At 32.6% G+C, this 26,503-nt stretch overlaps 2 long non-coding RNA genes across 3 annotated transcripts; both read left to right on the top strand.

Annotated features, from left to right (window-relative positions):
* The first annotated feature begins 3,002 nt into the window (after nucleotides 1-3,002).
* Nucleotides 3,003-6,404, top strand: LOC142627624 (uncharacterized). The gene is made up of 3 exons (XR_012842896.1): nucleotides 3,003-3,306; nucleotides 5,171-5,276; nucleotides 6,055-6,404. It is a non-coding gene; the product is annotated as an uncharacterized LOC142627624 (long non-coding RNA).
* A 3,869-nt stretch (nucleotides 6,405-10,273) lies between these two features.
* On the top strand, nucleotides 10,274-16,266 carry LOC142627610 (uncharacterized). Of its 2 annotated transcripts, none has more exons than XR_012842894.1 (4): nucleotides 10,274-10,539; nucleotides 13,672-13,745; nucleotides 15,853-15,963; nucleotides 16,048-16,266. It is a non-coding gene; the product is annotated as an uncharacterized LOC142627610 (long non-coding RNA). The 2 variants fall into 2 exon arrangements; XR_012842895.1 differs by having other exon boundaries at nucleotides 13,667-13,745.
* Nucleotides 16,267-26,503: the final 10,237 nt, after the last annotated feature.

The following is a 26,503-nucleotide window of genomic DNA, read 5'->3' as shown; positions in this document are numbered from 1 at the left end:
GTTCACCTTGTTTACTATAAAGAAAATGGTAAATCATGATATTTTCAAACTTCATTAGCAAATTATAATTCCTTTTATATGTTTACAATTTTTTAGATTATATATATGTGTGTGTGTGTGTGTGTGTGTGTGTGTTTTCCAATATAGAGTCTATAAAAAATATTCTAGTTTGTTTAGAAAATGAATTTATAGGATAGGGCTAGGAGTTATGTACCTTAAATTAAAACTAGAGCATAGGCAAAAAAAATTATTGGAAACCAATAGATACCTTTATAAACTTGTGTATATTTGATATAGTATTGGAACTCAAACTATGCTCACAAAGTCCTTAGTCCTCAGCTCCTCTATTGCTACGATGTCTCCAATCTCATGTGCAACTCAATTTGATGTGCAAAAGTAAGGATTAAACACTATAAGAAAGAAAGTGTAAAAAAGAATTTAAGAAGGGGAATAAATGTGTGGACATAAAAAAATTGAAATTTGAAATGATGGTGAGGATTAGTGTGGTTTAGTCTCGCCTTATGCTTACCAAATATTAAACTAGTTTATCATGCTTTTCAAATATCAATGTCGCTAACTAAAAAGATTCACTAATATATGACAAGCTTAATTTTGTGTGTGTGTTTTTGCATTCCTAAATATACTAAACAAATAAACTTATAGACTAAATGGTATATAACATCCAATTGTTGTGAAAGTTTGCTTGTGATTAACCTATAATAGACGTTTAATAAAATTATAGATTCTATGTAATAGTGATTTATAAAAAGTAAACATCATGCACCTTTTTATCAAGGTTGCAGTTGATTTCTCATGAACCAAACCTCTTAATTAGCAATAAATATCGCTAATTCAAGTGAAAATTAAGAAGTAAATAAACCCAAAATTTATTGCATTTTTAACATTTATAAGAAAAATTAAGAAAGTAAAGCAACCTATTGTTTATGTATAGTATTAAAAAACCATAGATGTACAAAAAATGTTGGAGAAACAACTATCAATACTTATAGGAACAAAAATCAAACTTTGGCTTTATAACACCTTTAGGGAAGCTTCCAAGTTAGCCCTAATTTAAATTTTGTTAATGTAAAGTTTATAGGGAGCTCATCCAAGCTTCTACTATATATAGATTTGATGGTGTTGCCTTTCTAAGGATAAATTTATCAAATTTCACCATGCCAAAACGGAAAAGCATCTCCAATACCATAGACAAAGAATTGGAAAAAGAAAAAGAAAAGCATATGCTTGCCTTGTATATGCAAGAAAGCAATGAACTTATGCTTCCCAACCTAGATGTATATACTAGTCTTCTCTTTTCTCTATTTTTTTTTTTTGAAAGAAACTTTTGTTCATGCCTAGATGTCATAATAATATTTATTTTTCCTTTCGCCCCCCTCCTAAACATGTCTATACTAACATTTTGTTTTTATTCATTTTATGAAATTTATTTGCTCGTCTTTATTCATGTTATACTGCATCACTATCAATGCTATTGTCACCGTCACCACCAACCCATTTCCTTACCTTATTGTTGTCACCATCACCTCCACCATCATTCACCGCTATTGTCATTACCACCAATAACATCATGATACCATACCATCACCATAATCAAGTTTTTGTTATCATCATTGTTATAAAAGCCTTAATTCTTTACCATTTGTTTATGTTTTTAAAAAACCATAACAATCTTTTCTTGTTTTTCAAAAAAAGACATTTTGAATATTAAATTCTAAATTTTTAGATATACTCATTTAATCAATGAAAAATTAATTGATGTGTTTAGTAAGTTCTAAGAATTTTTGGAACTCGGAAGTCTTTTTTTTTTTTTTTTTGCAATTTCCTTTAATATGTTGTTTTAAAAATATTTATTATGTGTAAAACAAACCAAGCATTGGTTTAGGCTTAAACACCCAATTTTTATTTTTTATTTTTTTATGAACACCACCCCAATTTCACCACACAAAACATTATATATATATATATATATATATATATATATATATATGTTGTCATATCCCACTCTCACAGTCACGTCAGAGTCATACTCACACCATCCAAACAAAACAACCACTCCCCCCCCCCCCCCCCAAAAAAAAGAAAAAAAGATTTTGATGCGTGTTCCCCTTAAAAGTCTTATACTTGCAATTGAAGGAAATTAAAAAAAGCAAGATTTTGTCATTAACACCACGTAAAGGCTTATTCTTACCCTTGAAGGCTATTAACATGGAGATTTTGTCGGTGAATGTGAGCAACCTATCCCTAGGAATATATATTTTTTCATTAGCTTCAAATAGTGGCTCATACTTGCACTTAAAGGTAGAAAGGTATTCCGACTTGTTAAGCAAACTAGATTCATATGCCTTTCTCTCTTCTTTCTTTTTCTATGTTCTTATTACCTTAATGTTTTCATTCTCTCACATGATGTCTTATTTTCTTTTTCATTTTTTTTCCACTTGACTATATAAAAATTTATGCATTAATGGAGAGAGAGAGAGAGAGAGAGTCTACTAACACTATCTATCAAAAGAAGAAGAAAAAATCTTGGCGAAAAAGTAATATGAAACTCTATGTAAGACATATAAAGCCATTCATTTTTATAATTAAATATTTAGAAACTAATTTTTTTTTCTTTATTGCATTTAGGATTAATAACATAATAGCTAAGAGGAAATAAATCCAAAAAATATTTGTGCCGCAAAAAAATTACAATTTTTGTCATAACTTGTCATATGACGAGTTGTGAGTAGAGAATAATAGTAGATTCATGGGGTTCTATATTTTTTTTGTAACACAAGCATTTCTCATTAGCATTTCTCAAGTAAGTGTAAGTCCCCCTGAGAAAAAGAAAAAAAGAAAAAAAAAAAAAGTAAGTGTAGGCCATATTTATCTATTTTCTCTTTTGAAAAGATAAGTGGTACTTTTGTAAATAAAGTGACCCCGGGTTCGAAACCCAACAGCCCTAATTCGTTATTTTTTTTTCTTCTATTTTTTCCTCCTCTGCGCACCACCGCTGCAAAAACCAGTGAAGGAAAACGAAAACAATGGAAGAGGGAGAAGAACCCCTCCAATTTCGAAGCTATTTACCATCAAACGCCCAATGAATAAATATAAGAAGAAGAATTCTCCACCATCGGATTGCAATGGCGATAGGGTTTTTACGGTTTCGGAGTTCGATTGTTGTGTGGACAATTACTTCAGAGCCATCGAAACCATCTCTAAGCTCTGTGGAGAAGATGATGAAGATTATTATGCTCTTTAACAAAATGAAATTCAGCGTTTGTCTTCCTCACTCACTTTCTTAAGGTCAATTCTAAACAATGCTCCTCCTACTTTTAAGTTTTATATATGTATGTATGTATGTATGTATGTATGTGTTAGAGATATCAGTCTAATTATATATGTACTACTGTACTGTGTCTTAGTATTTGTATTTGTATTGCACAGTCTAACTTGTGATACACGGAGATGGTATTACATGTATCGGATATATGATAGATTTTCCATCTTGAAATGGCAGCAATAGCATCACACGTGATTGTAATTTGGTTAAAATATTATTTTTGTCCCTAAATTTTTGCATGTATTTTGTGTTTTAGTCTCTGATCTTTGAAAAGAGCTTTTTTCAATAGTTTGAGTAAAAAATAAGGATGAATAAACAAACTTTCTTCAATATTTTAAGGATTGATTTTTTTTTTTAAATTTTATTATTGTTATTATTAATTTTAAGAGACAGAAAGTGAAACATTTAAATAGTTTAGGGATAAAAAATGATGTTTTAAAGCTTAGGGTCGACAAAATTTGTGCAAATTTTAGGGACAAAAACAATATTTTAGCCGTTTGAATTTCATGTCATATCAAACAATTTCATGCCCAAAAACATTAGAAATACATAAAAGTGTCCATGTATCACTGTATGCATACATGTATGTATATGCAATGTTGAAGTCTGTACTAGTTGTTGCTTGTCATGGTTTTCATACTTTGTTATTATAATTGACCTTGGTTTAAGATTTTGAAAAAACACAGGCGGTATGTTAAGTGAAGGAGGGTGTGTGATGTGTTAACATAAGCTTATATTTTGCTATTCAATCTTGGACATTTCTGTTTTAAACTTAGTTAGTATTGCCACAAATTATAGTTGTAGCTGTTTATGAATAGCTCAAGGGGTGACTCTTTGAATTACTAAATTATCCTTAATGATATGTATGTCTTGATGGGCGAAAGGGTAGTTGAATACATATGGTCCCCAGTTGTATACTCCATGTATACTTGGGTAACTCTTTTATTTTTATTTTTAATATCAATAAATTTTTAATTACCTATCAAAAAAAATTCAAATGATGCCACCCTATTCATGAGCCCATTATCTACTGAGGTTTATTTTATTCTTATTATAGATATGTGTGTGGATAAATTCAAGTTGTAACTGGAAGAAGGGATAAATAATGAGCAGAACATGCATAGCATGTAGCACCCTCTTCTAAATTTAGTGCAGTCACACAAGTGAACTACTGGACTGCTCATGTCAACAGATTTAGGGTGATAGTCATTTTTGGTTGGATAATGTTGAAGAATTAAAAGTATCTTAGGACTTTATATTGACTTCTGAATCTCTTATATGAATATTTCTAATGATGCAATGAGTTCTAGCTCATGTTGCATCTCCTGTCTTGTAAGGTCAAGGTGAAGGTTGAGGTTATCATCACCGATGATATGATGTTGCTCATTATTGATGCTTGTTTCCTTCCTAAATCATGTGCTAGTATTGCACATAGTTATGGGGCCTACTCAATTGTAATTGTAGATTTTCGGGTTGGTTCCTTTTCTTGTAAACAGAAATTTTTGGTTGTGGCTTTTTGTAGCAAGTTCAAAGAGTTTCTTTCCTTTCAATACTTTCTTGTTTATCAGTGTTAACTGCTACTCCGAAATGAATTGTCTAATATAGATTTACTTATTTTATTGCAGTACATATAACTGAACTATAATAAAACGTTCTTGTCCTGCTTTTCTTGTGTTTTAAATGATGATGTTATTGCTGAATTCAGACTGTTTGGAAATTTCTATGAATAAAATCATGTTTCAACTTGGTGGTGCATTGTAATAGTCTATCTACAGCAACTATATTATTTATGATTGATATGCACATTTGCTAAATGTCTCTCATTAGATCTTGCTGCAGCAAAGACTTTGTTCTGTATGTTGGAGGGCATGTTTGGACTTTGGATTGGTGTCCTAGAATTCATGAAATGCCTGACTATCATATTAAACGTGAGGTACGTGTATCCTTTTTCCTTCTATACCTTGTGTGTGTGTAAATGTGACTTTGTTGGAAGTCTGTTGGGGTTGCATCCCTGCATTTGTGTATGCTTTTAATTTATACTTGTGAAAAGGATCTCTGCTATGATGTTCAGATAGCATATCCTTTATTATTATTATTGTTATTATTATATATAACTAAGAGTTATTTTATTAAAGAGAAGATTCCTTATCCTTGTTTGTAAGATTATGTTAAGAAGTTAGATGTTGGAATTCATCATCATCAGGGAAGCATTGCAGCCCTTGCCTATTGAATTTTTACGAAACAGTTTAATGAATATTTTATAATAGCTTATAAATATTATTAGTTAGGCAATTTGACTTTGGGAATTTTTGGGAAGAATTTGAGAAAATATATAATTCTTACCTCATTGATACTTGAGCATTGGGGAAAAGTTTATCCAACTTCAATATTGACCACAAAAACAGCATTTTCTTTTTTAAAATCTTCATCATGCTGTATTATTCCCAGTTGCTTTAAAAGAGCCTTACACACACAAACATGTATGTTTTTTTGTTTGTATGTATGAATGTATGTGTTCTTAATGTTGTTTGTAAAAAGCCAAATCCTTTAATTTTTGGTTAGGTAGTGTACCATTTGATAAATTTGATGCAGTTTCATTTAGGCAATTGTTTGTGATATTATTGGTAACAACTAAATTGGTTGTTTGGGATAGTTAGAGGACATTGTTAGGGAACACCATAATTGATAATCTGGTGTGTTCTAAATGTCAGCATAAATGAGGAAGAGGTGCCACCTTCAATAGAAAAGTCAAAACAGGGAAATAAAACAATGGGGCCATGAAGGACAAACCAACATTATCAAAGAGGCCAAGAGGAAGGCCTAGAAAGAAACCAATAGAAGACAATGAGGCCATAGCAACTCAATCAAAGAGGCCTAGAGGAAGACCTAGAAAAAATCCGATAGAAAATTCTCTTGATAATTTGGACTGCAACGACCAGTATGTTCAAGGTCTTGCTGTTCAACTTTCAGAAAATTCATCAGAAGCAAAGGCTGTGGATGGGGTTCCTAGGGATGCCCAAGAACATTCTGTACAAGAAGAAAGTGGTAAAAAAAAAAAAAAATTACAAGCAAGCAGCATCTGTATGTGATCCAAAACCCAAAAGTCATTTGTAGGGCAGAAGATTGAAACAAAAGAAACGAGCAGGGAGTCACAGTGATAACATAACTCCACAGTTATTGGCACGAAACGAAGACACGGGATCTTCTGTTTTGAATCATCAAATACAACATAATTCTGGACAGGAACCTGCTGCAAGTGAGAATGTGTCACCCAATGGTTCCTTGGGAATCAACTCAGGCAGTTTCTTGATTTCAAAGGATGTTGCTCTGCCAAGAGTTGTATTATGCCTACCTCATAATGGGAAGGTTGCATGGGATATCTTGGATGGGATGTCAAATGGTGGCCTTCTAATGCATCTGAATCCAAATGTAAGCTTCATATGGGCTATCTTGCTGGGGAATGGATCTATGGAAGTGTAAGAAGTCTGCTTCAGTTGTCCAGTTTCCATGTTCCTTAAATAATGTCTCAGCTTCTCTTGTTCATATATATCAAATCTTCTTTAGATGGTTTTGTAATTTCTTCTTTTCCTTTCTATACTCATCAATGCAGGTGGGAGGTTCCTCTTCCTTATACAATGAAAGTTATCTATTCTTCTGTGCATCAGGAGGGTACTGATCCCAGCTTTGTAAAATTGGAGTCTGTATTCAGATGCTCAATGTTGAAATGCGGTGGCACACAGAGGTAGCAGATTCTACCTTTTTGATAAGTACTTTGGAATTTTACTGAAATGGAACAGAAAGTTAGCTTTGCCAATGAGCTCTAGCTCATCAGGCATTTCCTCCATCCATAAAGAATGGGGTAGAGGATTTGTAGAACATGAAAATCCGCATCCCTTTTTGCTACAACCTACAGGAACTGGACATATTTAATTAATATTGAATTGTAACAAGTTCCTATAAGTTATAACTATTTGTTACAGGTAACCGTCTTTGTTGACTTTGTTATTTGGTTTACTTTACATGATTAAAGGATGATTTGCACTCAAAAATTGTTTTGTTATGTAGCATCCCTCTGACAGTGGAGTGGTCAGCTTCACCTCCTCATGATTTTCCTGCTTGCTGAATGCCATGATGGAATTGTAACAAGTTCTTTTTATTATTTATTTACCATATTTTTTTTTCTTGGCTTCACATTGCATCCTAGTTGTTACGGGCCATTACTTAATTAGGCTCTTGCATATTGGGAATAAGGAAATATGTTTTTGGTAAAATGACATGTGATCTGGACATTCTTGGTTTAGAACTAAAGAAGTTTGTGTTACATTCAGGTTGCTTTATGGAAGTTTTCTGCAAGTTGCTCGTCTAAAGGTAGTGGCCATATTGTAATATCATTTCAAGGATTGGAATTATGGTGCAATATGAATTACTTGTGTGAGCTTAATTTTCCACTTTTTGCTCTTCAGATATGAAGCCTTTGCTTTGCTTCAGTGCAGATACGGTTCCCATTACAGCACTTTCCTGGTCTCCACTTGAAAGGCACTGCTAGAAGATGGAATTTTATTAAATTCTTCTGTTAGTCATCTTATAAAATATTCAGCTCTATGATTATCGTTTAGGCAAAATATTAACGGTGTTGGTTTTGTATGGGACCCAGTGAGTCTGGTTTTTTACTTTGAAGAGAATAATTTTCACGTGCAATTGTTTTTTCCTCTCTTTGTTTAGCTGTGATTTTGGTGTATATGGCGGACAGCCTTATCTGCAAACGGCAAAATACACCCGTTATATTGGTTGAAGGGTATAAAAGTGGAAGAATAGAAAATGAGGAAAGGATGAAAAAGTGAGAGATAGAGAAAATTTAATTTTCTCTTATATGTATATATATATATATGTTTGATTGATAGGATGGAAAAGTGGAGAGATAAAAATTTATAAAAATTGAAATTGGTATAAATTTACAATTATGTCTCTATTAAATAAAACAAAAGACAATACAATTTTTTATACACATTTATTTATTTAAAAATTATGTATGGCCTTGCCACTTTCTTTTTTAATAGTTATTCTTTCAAAGGCACAGGCCAGATCCAAAAACTGGTGGGAAAAAAAAACAAGAAGAAGAAGAAAGGATCTATGGAAGAAAGTGATAAAAACAAAGAAAAGAAAAAAGAAAAAATGAGATGAAAAAAAAGAGCCCAAAATAACGTGAACGTGTGCAGAATAGTAATAGAGAGAGAGAAAAAAAGGGAGAAGGGAACTCTGGAAGAAAGTAATAAAAACAAAAGAAAGAAAAAGAAAAAAAAAGAAAAAAAAAAGTGAGTTAAACAAAAAATCCAAAACAACGTGAATGTGCTTAGATTAGTAATAGACAGAGACAGAACTACCTTAGGGCTGAGGGGCTATTGCCCCCAATTTTTTTAAAAAAATTTCCTAGTATATATTAGCATAAAACATATACTCTTGAGTCTAAAATTAATATACTTGGCCCCCCTTTCTCAAACAATTTACAAGCTGACCCATGAAACAAAAATGAAAAAAAATTATCAAATCATTCCTTGTCTAGTTGTCCCAAGAATATCAAGAAAATCATTTAGCTAAACATTTGGACAATTTACAAATTCGAACTATAAGAAAAATCTACAAAACAATTCACATATTCAGATAATAAAAAATAAAAAATAAAAAAAAATTCTTTGGACACGGTCTAAGTTAAAAAAAAAAATACAACAAATCAATTATAAATCCTAACAAAACAAATCACAAAAACCTAATTACTTCTACCTCTCATTTGAGAGCTTTTTGTCCCTCTCAAGTAATTCCACTTCATAGTCATAGAGATAACTTCTATGCTGTTAATCACTTCATTCACTCACCAATTAGTATTACTAGCAACTTGGATCAATTGGTATCTTTAACTTAATCCTTAATTTTTTTTTTTTTTAAAGATCTACTGCTCACTTGGATTAGTTTGTGTCTTTTAAAAATTTACTTTGAAGATGCATTATTAGCATTAATTTATTCTTGATTATAATATTTATTATTGATTTAAAAAAATACAAAATACAAAAAAAATAAATGCTAATAATGCATCGTTGTTAACCTTTAGTATTAATATTCTAACTTTTTAAAATTCTTGAACAAAGAACTTTGGCATCTTCTAAATTTAAATCCTGGTTCTGTCTCTAGTAACAGAGAAGAAACAAAAAAAATGTTAGCAAAGAAGAATGTGCAGGGGCATTTTGAGCAGTTTGTTTTAGTGAGTTTCTCCCCCATGTTTTCTCCTTATTTTAGACAAAAAACTTTTTAGTGGGTCTCGAAAGAAAACACCAGGGCTACATCACATTTTTTTCCACTCCCCCTTCAATCAAATACCCATTAAAACTTCTTTCTCTTCACTTTTCTCTTTTAAATTTTCCATTCTCCTTAAAATCTCTCCAAACAAACACACCCTTAGGCATCAACCATCAAAGCATAAAAATAGTAAAGACCAAGTCTTCAGGAAGAAGTTTCATACACGTACAATTAAATTACCTTAGAGAGTAGAATTCTATTTCAGATAAAAAATAAAAATAAAAACAAAAACAATTTTACACTTATTGTCTAAAATAATGAAAATGAATAAGAAAGATGGAAGATAGTTCAAATTCAATTTTATAAGTTCATAATTTTAATTAGCAATATTAAAAGTGTAGGACCTAATTTTTTTTTTTTCCTCCCTCATTTTATTGCATTTAGGACCTACTCAATATATAAGTCCAGGAAGATATTTCAAATTCAATTTTATAAGTTCGTAATTGTAATTAACAAAATTAAAAGGGTAGGACCTAATATTTTTTTTCCCCCCCTATTTTATTGCATTTAGCAATATATAAGTCCAGGCCCATTTTACCTTTTTTTTTTTAAAAAAAAAAAAAAAAAAAAAATAGAAAACGAAAGAAGAAGAAGAAGATAAGTGGCAATATTGTAAATAAAGTGATCCCTAATTCTACACTCAGCGGCCCCAACTTGTTCCAAGAAGGAGAAGGATGCTCCGGTTGCAGACTCGGAGGAGGATTTCAAAGGTGATTGGGTTACGGTTTCATAGTTCAATTATTCTGTGGAGAATCACTTCAGACCCATGAAAACCATCTCTAAGCTCTGTGATTACGGTTTCAGAGGAAGACGATGATTCTCTGCTCTTCAACAAACTGAAATTCAGTGTTTGTCTTTCTCAGTCACTCTCTTAACAATGCTTCTTCTACTTTTATTTATGTATGAATGTATGCATCGAGTTAGAGATGTGAGTTCAGTTTTACCTGTATTGCTGTATCACTTTTAATATTGTACTCAGTCTCTGCATTTGTATTGCACATTCTTACTAGCTTTACTCTATGACTATCATACTGTAGTAGAAAATTAATAAGTTCAAAAATATCAAATTATTATTTTAAATTTTGATTATCTTTTTATATTGACTGTGTTATCCATTTGGGTTAGGAACCATACCGTTTAGACTTTAGAGCCAGATAAAAGTGGTGTTCATTAAGTCACGTCCCTAATATGAAAATGAAATAAAAAAATGAAGGACCAACAATGAAAATTTTGAAACTTAAAGTGCTAAAATGAAAACAAACCCAAACTTTAAGGGTTAAAAACTTGAAGGACCAATGGTGAACTGTTATATATGGTTAGGCCTGTATGGATTACGATCCTAGTGCTAACATTGTTTTTCATAGTATTTGATTATTCAGCATATCACACTGATTCTGTCATTCAATCAATTGGTTCTCCAAAATGTTTATTTAGATCCTCCGTTGGAACTATTGAATTATCAAAAGAAAAAGTTTCTTTAGAGCAATTTTGTTAGACTAGAACTCAAATCATACATCATACTTTTCCAAGCCTAGTTTGTTGTGCAGGAACCGGTAGTTCCAAATCATACAGCTGGTAAGTTCATTTAGAAGTCCATACCAAAGGGATTAAAAAAGTTCGCTAGCTTTGATTGTTATGTTTACATTATTGACTATGAGCAGATTATCTGGTGTTGATTGTGGACAAAAGCTCAGATTATGAATTTTAATTGAAAAAGTGCTAGGGAACTTTTTTTTGTGGTGTTACATAAATACAATATGGACATCAACTTTTTTCGCAAACAGTGGACATTCAGTCAACTGTCATTTTAATTCCTGTGCCATGGCTGCACTTTAACTCTATCTGAACAAGGACTTTGACATTTGGCATTTTTTTACTTTAAAGAACTCTTCTGTTAAGTCTATATACCTGACAAATTCTAAATGAAACAAAAGCACAAGTTATTTGGATTTTATTTGATCAAATAGGTATTTGGTCTTTATTTAACTATGAGAGTCACACGTAGGCAGTTTTGGTTCCTAATTCACGCTTATATCATAAGGACTGAATATAAGGATAATATCTTCGTGTCTAGTGCTGTTGTAGACATGTATAGCAAGTGTAGAAGCATAAAATCTTCAAAAACAAATCACCCTGGTTTTTTGTCTCAAACTAGAAACGCACCAACCCAACTCATTATGTCCACCAAGTAATCCCTCTTACATGAACCCAACTCAGCGTGATGCTCATTTTCTTGCTTCATAGTTGACTTGCTTCATCATCAATGTCAATTCCTTGTGTTCAAAAATGGTATTTGATGTAGTTGGGCTGTTGGGGGGGAATTACTTTAGGTTTATAGGAACGACATACTTTACTCTGATGACATAAATGACAATTTCCAAGTTGATGGGGACGATCACATTAACACCTACAATGTGAATAACATATATGATGATTTTGATAATGATAACAATTATTGCAGTTCAGTGTGCAGAGTTACAAACAGAGCAACTCATTTTGGGGTTTAAAGACTACATACCAGTTGATAGAAAGGAAATAATTTGATATCAAGAACTTATATGGCGGTCATGTTTCTTGGTTTAAATTGATTCTCTGAGTCTCACAGCTTTTGAGCTTCAAGGGAGACCAAATATATTTTTATGATCATCAAATTGCTGCACACTAACTCTATATGAACTGCTTCAATTAAAAAAACAAAAAAAAAAACTCTAAATGAAACAAAACAAGAAGTTATATTATATGGATTTTATTTGATGAAATCAGGATTTGGTTTTATTTCACTATGAGCGTCACACACAGGCTGTTTTGTTTTGTCTTACACGTTAATCTTAAACTTCTATTGATTGGTAACTTCTAAATGATAAGACAAGAAAATTTTGAACTAAAATATTTTGGCATTGAAGGTGTAAAAAGAAACATCATGTTTTTGAGTTCTCAGCATTATTTGCTAGAACATTCAATACTGTACATCATGGTGTCTTAACACTCATAATACATGTAGCCTCAACCATGCCCATATTTACAATGTCTAACTTCTCTCTACCAAAATCTGTGTGCTCAAAGCTCAACTCTTTCTTAGAAAGTTCTTTTGGAGTAATGGATGATCAAATGGGCCAAAAATTCCAATGAAAAAATGGGGAGACATGCAAACCAAGAAGTAAAGGTGGTCTACAGGTCTAGGAATATGGAGGATGATGAATTTTAACAATGTTTTGATTGCAAAATTGGGAAGGAATGTCTTGTCAGAAACTTTTTCTCAATCCCAAAAGCAAATTCTAGCTTATGCCTGTGGAAGCACATTTGTGACAGTAGGAATATCATAAAGAGAGCAAGCTGTGAGCTCATTGGGGAATGGTCTTTAGTAAATATCTAGTTGGATCCTTGGATTGCTTACTCATATTGAAAGATTTATCCCTTTCCCTAAACAAAATCAACCACAGTAAGCTTTTTGGGTCTCAGAACTATTTTGGAGGATAAAGTGGCTGAACGTTGAGGTCCTACTATGTGGCGCCTTCTATGATAGCCATTTAGTTTTTTTTTTTTTTGGTTCAACTTACAAATCATCTATTACTTATTACCCCTCATCACTCCTCTCTCATGTGTTAATTGACTAAAATAACTTTTAAACTTTCAAGTATACTGTATGCCATTAATTGTTTAATAAAGAAAAAAAATAATACCATTAATTAAACTCTTCAACATCTAACCCTTCAATTGCCCGCCTGTTGCAATTGCTAAGTTATATAGCTCCTGTATATCTAACCCTTTAGTTGCCCTCCTCTTTCAATTATCTAAGTTATATATTAGTACACTTCCTTCTAGCCATGAGTCTCATTTTACAATTACTTCTCTTCTTTTCTTTTAATGTTTCTTTTTCTTTTCTTTTTTCTTTTTTTGTTTATTCTTTCTAAAATCTTTAGCTACACGTTTTTTAGAAATCAAGTTTTTATAACTCAAATTCTTGATGTATTGTAGGACAGATTATGCTTGAAATGAGTAAATCCTATGGCAAAATCGTGGTTCTGCATTCCAGAATCTGTAAAGTTCAAACATGGTGAGTAAGAGTTTGAAATTTTATTCTTTTTCTCCTTTTGAAATTTTATTCTAGAAAAGTAATCGCGTTCTTGGCTAAGTAAGAGGAAACACAAATACTTTGCTTTAACTATTATAAACTAAATTATTTTTTGTTTGTTACTATCAATCTAATATTAGAGTTTGCAACAGAGGGTTAGGTTTTAATTGTGTTGTTATCAATTCAATATTAGAGTTTGCAATTTCGACGTGTTGGGTGTTTTGTTGGAATTATTACTGACAAATAAAAAGAAGTGGTTTATGAGATCCCATGACAAGGGCAATGGCAAGGAATCCAATTGCTCTCTCTCCACACCTCTGCAAATACCACAAACATTTCATCATAATTGGAATGTCCCTTTGAGGTCAATTTTATTTTTAAAGTTATTTTCTTTGGGATGTTATTTTTAATTTCAATAATCAACTGAGTTTATTTTTATTTTTTGGGGACAATAATCATCATATGCAAATGTTAAAATCTAGAGCATCTTATCACAACTATTAGTATACGTCCTTTTCTTACTTCCCAACTTCCATTCATGTAACTGAAACTATATGGGGCTAAATAATGACTATCCTCGATTAAAATCTCATTTCAACTGCTGCTATGCATTTGCCAACTATTGGTGCTACAATGCTCAAAGGCCCTATAGGGAATTTTTGGTTTAAATATATATTATTGCTAGATACCAACACAGCACAAATTTCATCTTTCGTGCACATTTTAATCTAGTCTTCTTTCTTTTTTGAATTTGACTTGCTCTTTATCAATGTTCATTCTTTGTTGTTAATTAATGAAATGCTTTTGATTCCATAAAACATTTGGATATTAATGTTTACATTCTTGATCAATTTTGAGTGTTATTTGGATGTAGTTAAGCATCAATGTAGTAGACCTCATGTTAGTTTATTTGTTGCTTAATGTACTTTGTGCAAGAAGGTGAATTAAAAGGTCTGCGTTTACATGTGCATGAGATGAACTTTATGGAATCTTCTGTAGGAAGGGGACCATTCACACAATGACAAAATAACACAATTAAGAATGTAAATTCCGTTCATATTTTCTAGCTATAAGAAACTTTTTTTTTTTTTTATCTAATAATAATTTATAGTTCTAAGGTATGCAAATGCTTATATTTGACAATTTGCTTTGTAAATTTACGAAGTTTTCTACATATAATGAGGAATTTCATATTTGAAAGCTTTAAAGGGGCAACCGAATATAAATGTTCTTGGAATTACTTTTTAACCATTGTCGTTTGTGACTCAAATGACTTCATATTTCAAATTTTCATGTTGATATTAGTTTGCGATTCTTACAAAAAATAACAAAGAATGTTGCCAAATCAAAATTTGGCAGATTTGGCACTAACTAAACCCAATAGAATTTTTAATTTTAATATTGAGCTTTAATAGGATTTGATTATGGTTAGGAACTAGGGTTTGGTTTGAATTTAGTTTTACTATTAAACTTTGTAAATTAATAATGACTAACAATAATTGTATTAATGAACACAAGGAGTTAAAAGTTTTTTTTTTTTTTTTTTACAAAATATTACAAAATGCACTGCGTATTGCGCGGGATATCAGCTAGTACATACAAAATTTGAATCCCTCGTCTCCATCAACCAGATAAATGGATTTTGGTTGAAAATAAGAGCAGGAATTTCTTATTCAAAGAAACAAATGCTGCTCTCGGATAAAAGACCAGAGCCCATACAATTAGCAGTTATGGTAAACAAATACTACTACATTACCCATTTAGAGGCATCTTTCAGTCTTCCAACCGCTAATATTTTTGGTGTGGGTTTGCCTGAAAGAAGAGTAACACAAATTCTACTACCCTAATAACAATGCCTGTGTCATAACCACTATCATTGTCTCCATATATAATTCCAAATTAAGAAATCTAAAACATGACACTGCTCCAACATAGAAGCAATTCTTTAAATATATTCAATAATTCAAGAAAGCCATTTATAGTCCAATGACCTATGCATGATCTTACAACCCCTGGTCTCATTTGACTCACTTGATAAAATGTTCTTCTCAACGGAATGAAACATCTTCATAAAATGTGATAATTTCAGGCATCTTCAGCACTTAGCTTTTGCCATTGATTCTAGAAGCTTTGCTAAATATCAGAAAATATCAGTTTATAATATGGAGGTGCGTTAACTATCGCCTTGTCTTATAATGAGGTAAGTCAACAGTATCTCAAGTTGATAACAATTGAATGTGTTGATTCTTGAGCAGTTATTAACTTCTGCAATCTACAATTGCAGTTTGCAAATTCTGACAAGACGTTAACAGAAGATAGTGCACTACTGATCACCTCAACTATAATTGTTGATTTGTATTAACGGAAGTTAGAGTAAGAGATCTGGATGTAAGGACCATTTTGAAAATGGAATCAAACTTAATGTATCAAAATGAAAAATATCAAACCTAAATGACCAAACTGCAAACAGCCCTAAATTTTAAATATATATAATTGAGTCTAAATTTTAAGAAATTGATGGAGACAACCGGTGGCAACGAAGAAGGGAACTAGACTGGGCTCCTTATTAGGCAAAACCAAAAAATCAGAACATGACCAATTTGCAAAAATGTGTTTTTTTTTAAATCATATATAGCGATGTCAAACTTGTATTTCATTCTTCTTTTGAAGCTTCATTGTTTGCATCATTCTTGTTGCTCACACAGACCTGAATATATATATATATATATATATATATATAAAAGCAGATGGGACTTATTCCTGATATACAAATTCATGCATGTGATAGACATAGGTATTTGGTTTGGAGCAGTTACGTAAATAAGAAGGTTTTTTTCCCTTTAGGCATCTCTTGTCATAATAGACTAGAGCTAGTACCATGACAATATATGTTTCACAATCTCATCCACCCTTAGAGAGACAGTAAATATTGCATTAAAGATCAACAGTGTCTTTCTCCATCAGTGTCTCTGTTGCATTAAAGAAAATCATTCAATTGATAAAATAATCTCTCAATAAAAAAGAAAGAAAGAAAAGAGAGTTCTCATATATTTTTCTGTATCAAGTTGGAGAAACCAAGAGAGTTCATAATACGCTTAGGCCAAAAGAAGCTTTGAAGGGGAAAAGAAGTGTCATTAGTATATCAATATTCTCCTTCTGGTTGCACAGGTGGAATTTCATTGCTACAAGAAATATAATGAGTTCATTAGCATTTCGCCATTCTCCTCTTTGTATGAATAATTCATTATTTCTTAAATTTGAAGGGGGAAAAGATCAACTTATTTGGAATAGACCTAGCAAAATCCCATGTTGCACCATCAAAAGAGTAGAAATTCAAACCAGTACACCAAGACGCGACTCTATCATTAGCAACTTCTTTCAGCATGAATTAGTCTAAATTCAAGTTGATCAAACAACCACTTTTTAAAAACGTAAGAGTGCACTACCCCCCATGAAAATGATCACTAACTTTGTGAGATTCCCTTTCATTCTTGAGAGAACATACGAATCATCTCACATAGCCAAGGACAGGTAAACATATCATGTTGTGAATCTCAACACCAATTAGCATGAACCATCCTATATTTTAATATTTAATAGAAAAAGTAACATGCATATTTAACCTAATTCAAGTGTTAGTGTAAAACAAGGTTACTACACAGCATTTCCATCAAACTAATCTCTTATATTGTCAATACAATGACATGCTGACATAACATTTTATGCATCAATGAACTGCCCAAAAAAACTGCCACCCACCCCCAAAAGGCCTAAAGGAGGACATTTCTTCAAATACTTGGTGTCCCACAGCTCATCCATGGTTTAAAAACAAAATTCTAGGACCATATTGAATATAATGTCTTGAGAATTAAATCGTCCACATACTATTTAACAGAAGGGAGGGAGAAGGGTCCCAACATAAATAAGTGTAGCATCTTATAACATGTGTATTTTATTATGACATGGTCTAAATACAAAGTTATTATAGAATAAGAGAATAAGATAGCATGAGAAGCTCTTCAACTCACTTCAATTACAGACTAACACAGGAAAATATTATTGCAGATTAGAAATTCAAGGAAATGTGTGAGCTCCGTTTTAATTTTATTAAAGGTCTTAAGGTTGGGTGCAAAAAACAAGTGTATAACAAAGTGCAAATAGCGTGAAATGTCAAGTATTATATGTTTCAAAAAACCATAGTATCACTTAGAAATAATGCATGAATCCGTTTGTCATTTTTACTAGATACCAAGCCTAATCAAATACTAATAAGCTTAGTAACTTCATCTTTCATGTCCAACAACACATTAACCAGGAAACAGGGCATACCTCTAAACAAGCTCATCTACAAATTGATTCTCCATTTTCAGGTCTTCTTTTTTAATATTTACAAACTTGAGCTAAGCCTCCATTTTAATCTCTCTCTATTATTTACAATCTTAGGCTGGGTCTTCGTTTTCGGGCTGTCATTATTACTTTCAAAGCCCTTGGTTTCTACTGGCATCTGAGGACCATTGCAATCAGTTTATTGACTGCCATTGTGAAATCATGTCCCCGCAAGATTGATTTCGACACTAAATATTCTAAAAGGCGATGACCAAGGCCAATTGTAAGATCCTACTAACAACACAGTCTTTAGAAGTGTCTAGCCAAATGATGACCAATGAAGATGTCAGGGAATATTTTCTAAATGAAGAAGGGGATTGGAACTCATTTGTGCAAAATGCAAGAGATATAGTTAAGTAAGAAGATACTACTTTTTTTTTTAGATAGGTAAGAAAAAATTTTATAAAAAAAGACTACTTCAAGAGCACAAAGCAGCCTAAAAAATTAGAACAAAAAAGAAGTATATACAAATTAAATGGCAACAACTCAATAAACGATACAACAGAATAACCAATCATGAAGCCCCAAGCACGAGCCCACTCATATAAATAACTAGTGAAAGTTGCTAACAACTGAGTCCTCATACTTTCTATATCCTCAAAAGTTCTCCAATTTCGTTCCTTCCAAATAGTCCACATCAAACAAAATGGAACAATATTCCAAATATCCTATGAATTCTCGCAAAACTAGTTTCTCCAACCAAATATAAGATTGAAAACCTTTTATGGTAAAACCTACTGAATCCCAAATGGTCTAAAAAATAACTTCCCAAGTAGTAGTGCAGTGTATCAATATCTGATTCACCAACTTCCCACTACATCAGCCCATACAACACCAACCCACAATCGTATAACCCCATTTGATAAGGTTCTCACAAGGAAGAATCTTCCCCCATGCTACTGTCCAAACAAAAAAAGAGGTCCTCTGAGAAGCCTTAACCCTAAAATGCCTTTCCAAGGAAAGAGAACAGCATTTGAGGCCTTTAGAACCAATAGAATGAGCAGACACTTAATGCCTCATTTCTCTAAGTCTCAGTCATTAAAGTCCCCAAAGGACCTTACATCCCAACTGCTTCGTCCCCCTTGCCCTATCTCATCGCAAAGATTCCACTAAAGACTTTCTATCAGTGGAATTATCATACAAGACAGGAAAAGCCATCCACAAATGCTGATCTCCACACCAATGGTCATGCCAAAGCCGAATCTGACTTATCATAGCCAACATCAAAAGTAATGTGTTGTAGAACTCTATCCCATTTTATCCTAATGCTTTTACACAAACTACATCCATGTCTAGGAAGGGGGGAGGGTGGGTGGGGGGGAGATAATACTAATGATATCTTGAGATTACCTAGCTTAGTTGCTTTATTTGATTTAATGGAGCAACTTTATCATTTAGTTGACAGCCTTGACCATTAACTCTAGATGTCACTAACATTACCAACATTTTATTTCAAAGTAATGGACTAATTACTAATAACAATGACATAGAGCAATAGACCATAACTTTCTAATGCTTATCCTTATTGAAATGAGCTTTATTTTAAGAAATAATAGGTTCCTTTCTTAAATCTATAAACCAGTTGGGGATCTAAAATCATACAATTGTAAGGTAATAACAAGATTTTTTTTTCTATACTTCAATGCCTTTGGTGTAAGAATATGAGTGAAATATATGACTGCTACTAAAATCTTAGACACCACAGCCTATAGTGCATTCTATTTATTTATTTATTACAAATTTGTTCTTTCTTAAAAAAAATTATTAAATCTCTCCACAAACACAAATAGTAGTAGACCTTTTATTTTTCTTATTCTACCTTGACCTAACCATTCTCCCATAGTTCTAGGAATTTTATTAAATTTTCTTATGTATGATTGTTTCAAAAATCACATAACATTTTATGCCCTATTTTTATATATTAAAAAAATTACAAGACATTAATGAAGAAATGGTGGGAAAGAACTGAACAATTTTATGGGAGTATCTACCTGTCACTAATATTGAGTTATAACTTGATAAATTCTGATACCTTCTATGAGTATGCAAAGCTGGCCTTGAAGTATCCAAGCAATTATAGCATCCAAACTTGAAGGACTCCCAAGTAGAAATACATCAGAGGTCAAATATAACTCTTCTTCTCTATCATTCTTGTGCGGATCAGCCACATTAGTGAGATCCAGGATAAGCCTTTTCAGTTCCCTCTACAAAGCATTTCACTTCAAGAGACACTAATCATATTCTATCCCCAGCTTCTTCCATTGCTCATCTAACTCCTCTATCCTAGATATTTCCATCAAAGACAAACCCTCCATCTCGTAAGCGCTAACATCTTAAGCCAGATAATGGATGGTGTACCATTATTGTTATCCACAAACATTTGACTTGAAAAACCAAAATTGTTGACTGAAGCAATCACTAATTTCAGTGTTGATTGTTGTGATAAAACAGGGTTACAAAATGAATCCATAAGCTATGCTATTATTTCAATTTTAATCAACTTTGGCAACTTGGGGGCTCACTAATTAGATATGAAGCGGAAAACTAGAAGATTACATAAATAAATGCAAACATCATTTACAGCAATAAAAGAAATTCTGAATTACATATGTAACAAACGATTAAAATTTGTACAGAAATTTAACCATTATACCATTTTTTTACAACTTTTTCCCTCTCAGGTTAAGGAAAATAGTTGCTTTACATGCTTGTTAATTGAATAATAGTATCTGCTTTTACTTCCTCTACGAAAGACCAATATTCATTTAAATATTTCCACAACACATAAATTTCATATATCAAACTCTTGTCAGATGTGTAAACCATATTAAAGGAAATGGCATGAGCTCCCAGAAAATGAAATCCAGAAAAAAAACATCATCATAATCTGAATTTAGTTGTTTGAAGGAATATAAAATTGAAAATCTTACAATGTTAGTCAGGTGAATAGATGGGTAAAAGGTAATTTCTATTGAGCTGGTGACATCATAGCTCCAATGTTCGAGTGGGTCCACTGTCAAACTAAAAGATGCGTACTTCTTTCTAATTGATAAGAACTCATAGCTGACACCATTTTAATTGGGATTATGGCTTAGTTGAGTTGAGTTGAGTTAAAACATTAAAGGAGGGTAATAACGTAACTAAGATGTAACACTTATGGTTTTTAAAAATTTTACCTTTTAGACTAGTTGAACGATTTTGAGGGTTTGGGATATAACGATATAGGATGGTTTCAAATCCAACAAGAAAAGAGAATGAATTCATTTGACTGCTATGTGTTTCATCTTTGGATTGAATATAGGACAGCATATAGAAGATAATTATCTGAATGAGTCAATATTTTTAATGTAGACTCTAAGAGTTTGATGTCAGATTTACATTTGTCACACAGAGATTGATTCATCTTTTATTGAGAACAAAGTAACTGAGTGCACCTTGTGCAAATAAAAGCTTGAATCTCCAACTTTTATGATAAGAGCGCTTGCAACTTTTGTCCAAACAACCCTGCAAAGAATAAGTGGCAATTGTTGCCAAAAAGATCTTATGTATGTAAATATTACAAGTAAATCATCAACATTCCTTATTAATGTAAGCATAGAGAGGAGCGTGTCTTGAAAGAGAGAGGTGGGGGGAAGGGGGGGTGCTATTTTTGCCGGAAATATGACACATCTATTACGCCTCCCACCATATATAAAACCACGATTGAAATTTCATAATCAATACTTTTCCTTTCCCACTGTAGGCTTTAGCTTGTACAAGGATGTCAAACCTGTATTTCAATCTTTTTCCAAAGCTTTATTGGTTGTATTTTTCTTGCTGCTCACAGACTTGCACTTACATATATTACAAATGGGACTTATACCAGGGATGTACAAATTCAGGCATGTGATGGACATAAGTACTATGCTAGCCTCTTTACCGAGATTGGAAATATTTAGTTTGAAGCAGTTATATCATTAAGAATGTTTGTCTTCATTTGAAATCCCTTTAGATTTTAGATATAGGTGAAAATAGTAGACAAAATGGGGTTAATACCATGATAATATGTTGTTCTACAATCACATCCTCTTGTAGAGAGACACCAAACCAACTTTCTCCATCAGCATCACTCTTAAAATACAATAAAGAAAATTGTTCAATTGATAAAATAATGTCTCATTAAAAAATACAAATTGAAAAGAAAGTTGTCCCAACCATTCAATAGTTTCATCTTTTGTTCTTATGTGAATAAATGATAAGAACTGTCCAATATACATTTTTATAAATTGCATATAATTTATTACTTTTACAGTATGAAGTTTGAAAACTAATAGAGCTCAGAATACATATAGGACCAAAGAACCTTTGAAATAAAAGAGTGTCATTAGTATTTCAATATTCTCCTTCTTTCAGTATCCTCCTCTTTTTTATTCCTCTGGTTTAATTGTATCACTCACAACAAACATAAATACACTTGACCCAGTAAAACACAATCAACCATTAAGCAAGTATTTGAATGAATAATTCATTAATTCTTAAATCGGAAGGCAGAATCCCATGTTGCACCCTTCAAAAGAGTAGAAGTTCTAAACTGTACACCAAGATGCAACTCTGTAGTTATCATTAGCAACTTCTTTCAGCATAAGGCAGTCTAAACTGTAGCTAATCAAAAATGCTAAATACACACACACACACCTAATATCTCAGATATGCATTGAATGCTGATTTAACAACAATTTATATGTGTTGTCCTGAACCCACAAATTTGGCAGCTCCAAAAGTTGTCACTTCTCTGATAACAACAGACTAAATCAAACCAAATCTACCAAATTTCCCTCTCTCTTTGTTTGTTACACTAATTCAACGGGATAAAGAGTGCAATAGTAGGTGTCATCGCTCCCCTTGCTTATGTGAGTAGCTGACTGGACCCCCTAACACAAACCCGGGTCGAGGAACCTGCTGGTTAGAGCTTAAAGCATGGCAAGACAAAAAGAAAAAAAGGACCTTGACAACCAGCCTGTACATTTTTCCTAAGGCAACAGCAATAGATCAAATATAACTTGTAGAGGAAAATAACAAAGGAAATTGTGTACTTTATGCTTCTAACACCACCACAAAAAACAACAGCAAAACAAAGTTACAATGCTAAGAAAGATGTACCAACATGCATTGGAGCTTTTCTAGACAGAAGCTAAAAAGGCTTAAATATATAGACGAGGAATGTTGGACAAGAAACCTAGAAGAAGGAAGGTTGAAAGTCTTTCAAAGCATTCCCAATTTTGTCATATTAGTGCTGGTGTAATAACTAATATTCATATTCATTTTAGGTTGCATTTCTTGCACTACTTAGGGACACATTGGAGATAGGCTTCTACATCCTGGTGTTAGCCAAAGGAAGACTATGTTTATACTTTATACTATTTCATTCAATTCTAGAATATTTACACCATCATGATACCTTGACATGCTGACATAACAGCATTTTATGTACCCATGAATAGCTGGAAAAAATCTACCACCCACCACCAAAGAGCTCAAAGAAGGACGTCTCATCATACACCTTGTGTACATAAAAAATAGAAGACAGAGGACCACAATGGATGCCATACCCAAAGACAAAATGGCCCACGTAATGGTCCATATACTATCTCAAAAAACAAGGAAAAAGGGTCCCAATATAAATAATTGGCGAAAATGCACTTTTAGTCTCTGCATTTTGGGTCAATTCTCATTTTGGTCCCAAAATTGATTTCGTTACAAATATCGTTCCTAAAAAAGGAAAATCGTTTTTAAAATAGTCCCTGCCGTCAACTCACTAATGGAAACTTCCTACATGGCAGACGGAATGACTTGTTTGCTGACGTGGCGATGACGTGGCTATTAAAATATTATTAAAAATAATTATTTGGCAATTTTAAAAATAACACGTCAGCATTTTAATATTTTAAACAATGCCACGTCAGAAAATTTATATAAAAAAGAAATTAAATTTAAAAAAAAACCTTAAATCTAATTTAATTAAAGAAATTATAACTTATCATTATTAATTTTCAAACATTACAGCTTGTTCTTTGTTCTTTGTGTTCTTCCCAATCAAACCCAGATACAAAGAACCCAAACCCAGATTACATGAACACAAACCCAGCAACCACTAACTCAAACCCAGATCACAACAACAAACGAAAATCACAAATAGAGATCAAACACAACGAAACCCAGATCACAACTCAAACAAAACCCAGATCACATCCTAAACAAAAATCAAGATCCCAAACGAAAATCAAAACCCAAACTCCAAAATTTTCCCATTCTTTTCACGGCATCAAGATCCCATGGCCTCCATGATCAAAACCTCGAAGATCAGCCTCTTGATCTGCTCGTCGTTGGTCAATATTGGGTGTAAGGTTTTGAGCGGAGATGAGATTATGAGATTTGAGAGTTTGGGGTCATCTCGGCTTCACAACCACTAATCTAGGCTCCAATACCGAATCGGTGACTGGGGTTTCATCGGTGACTGGGGTTTCGTACAACGGAGCCATACTGAATCAGCAGACCTTCGCGATGGGTTTTCTTTCTTAGACGGCAGCGGCGACCTCACTGAGTCTTGAACGACTTCGATGACGGCGACCTCATCACTAGATTAGAGAGAGTTTGGGTCTAAGAGATTTCGTCGAGGGTGAAGAGAGAAAGAGAGAATTAGAGATAGAGAGAGTTTAGAGATGAGATTAAAAGAAAAAGTAAAAGAAAAAGAATTAAGGTTAAAGAAAAAGAAAAAGAATTAAAAGGATAATTACATTTGTTTTATTAAAAATAGGGGTTGCTACGATCAATTTTTTTGTTTTAATTATTTAAGTTTTTTTTTTAAATTTAATTTCTTTTTTTATAAAAATTTTCTGACGTGGCATTGTTTAAAATATTAAAATGCTGACGTGTTATTTTAAAATTGCCAAATAATTATTTTTAATAATATTTTAATAGCCACGTCATCGCCACGTCAGCAAACAAGTCATTCCATCTGCCACGTAGGAAGTTTCTGTTAATGAGTTGATGGCAGGGACTATTTTAAAAACGATTTTCCTTTTTTAGGGACGATATTTGTAACGAAATCAATTTTGGGACCAAAATGGGAATTGACCCAAAATGCAGGGACCAAAAGTGCATTTTCGCCTAAATAATTCTAGCATCTTATAGCATGTATTCTTGATTACAGACTTTGAGTAACAGGAAAAAATGATGCATTTTAGAAATTCAAGGAAATGTGATCTGTATACAGCAAAGTGCAAAAAGCATTCTTGTGCTAACATAAGTCAATAGCACAACCCCAAATGGTCACATCATCGACAACCAACACCCAAACACACATACAAAGCCACAACCAACTCAAATTTTGTTCAAAAACACTCAAATGGAACCACCACCAAAGTATATAAGCTGCAAACCATCACAAATCCACCAAAAAAAGAAAATTTAAATACAAGAAGCCAAACCATCACAAAAGCGGAAAAAAGCTCACCTCAGGATTGTTGCTTGCACCACGATTGGTAGGTACAATGAATAATTTACTAAGCTGATGGTAGAATTAAATTTCAACTTTAATAAATGTGACAACACGTTAATTGATTTGAAAGGTACAAAACAACAATCTGAATAAGCTTCGTCTCAAAAGGGAAAAAAAATTAAAAATCCCCGCCAAACTACAGAAATAGACATTCACAATAACACATAAGATTCAACAACAAAGTACTAAGGCTCAACTTAAATGGAAAATATACAAATAAAATTTGAACAACATTGGGCTTTCTATAAACAATTATCGTGAATGCTGATATTACATTGGGCACATTGATAGATCATTTGTGTCATTGAGGGTTGTCTTTACAATCAAATTAATGTGTATCATCTCAAAACAGGTAGCTATTATGTGTTTCCTTTGACATTTGGGTATATCCCAATAATACATTTGGAATGAGTAGGAAAACTGCATTTTACATAGTAGTAGAACCATTGCTTGGAATCTCGTTCTACTTCACAAATATCACAATAATACTCACCAGAGTCATCTTCAGGATTATAACATAGAGTGAAGGGATGCTCATGTTGGTAGTACCATGCAGTTTGTGATAGTGTAGCACATTTGAAGCCTAGAACAAAATCACAAGTGGTACAACGAAATACTTCGAATCTTTCATTATCACAAATACTACACTTTTGTTCGTAGTTTGTGATTGAGAGGTAAAGAGGGTGCTCATGACAGGCACGAGTAAGGGTGTTTGAGGTAAGACTGCATTGAACATTGAATTTATAGTAGCATTTATCACAATTGTAGTATAAGCCATTGCACAACTACCAACATGCAAAACACCCAATACCATCTT

Source organism: Castanea sativa, chromosome 3 (genome assembly GCF_040712315.1).
Source record: "Castanea sativa cultivar Marrone di Chiusa Pesio chromosome 3, ASM4071231v1".
NCBI lineage: Eukaryota > Viridiplantae > Streptophyta > Magnoliopsida > Fagales > Fagaceae > Castanea > Castanea sativa.
Note: the sequence above shows the minus strand (reverse complement) of the source record. Positions and strands in the feature narration are given on the sequence as shown.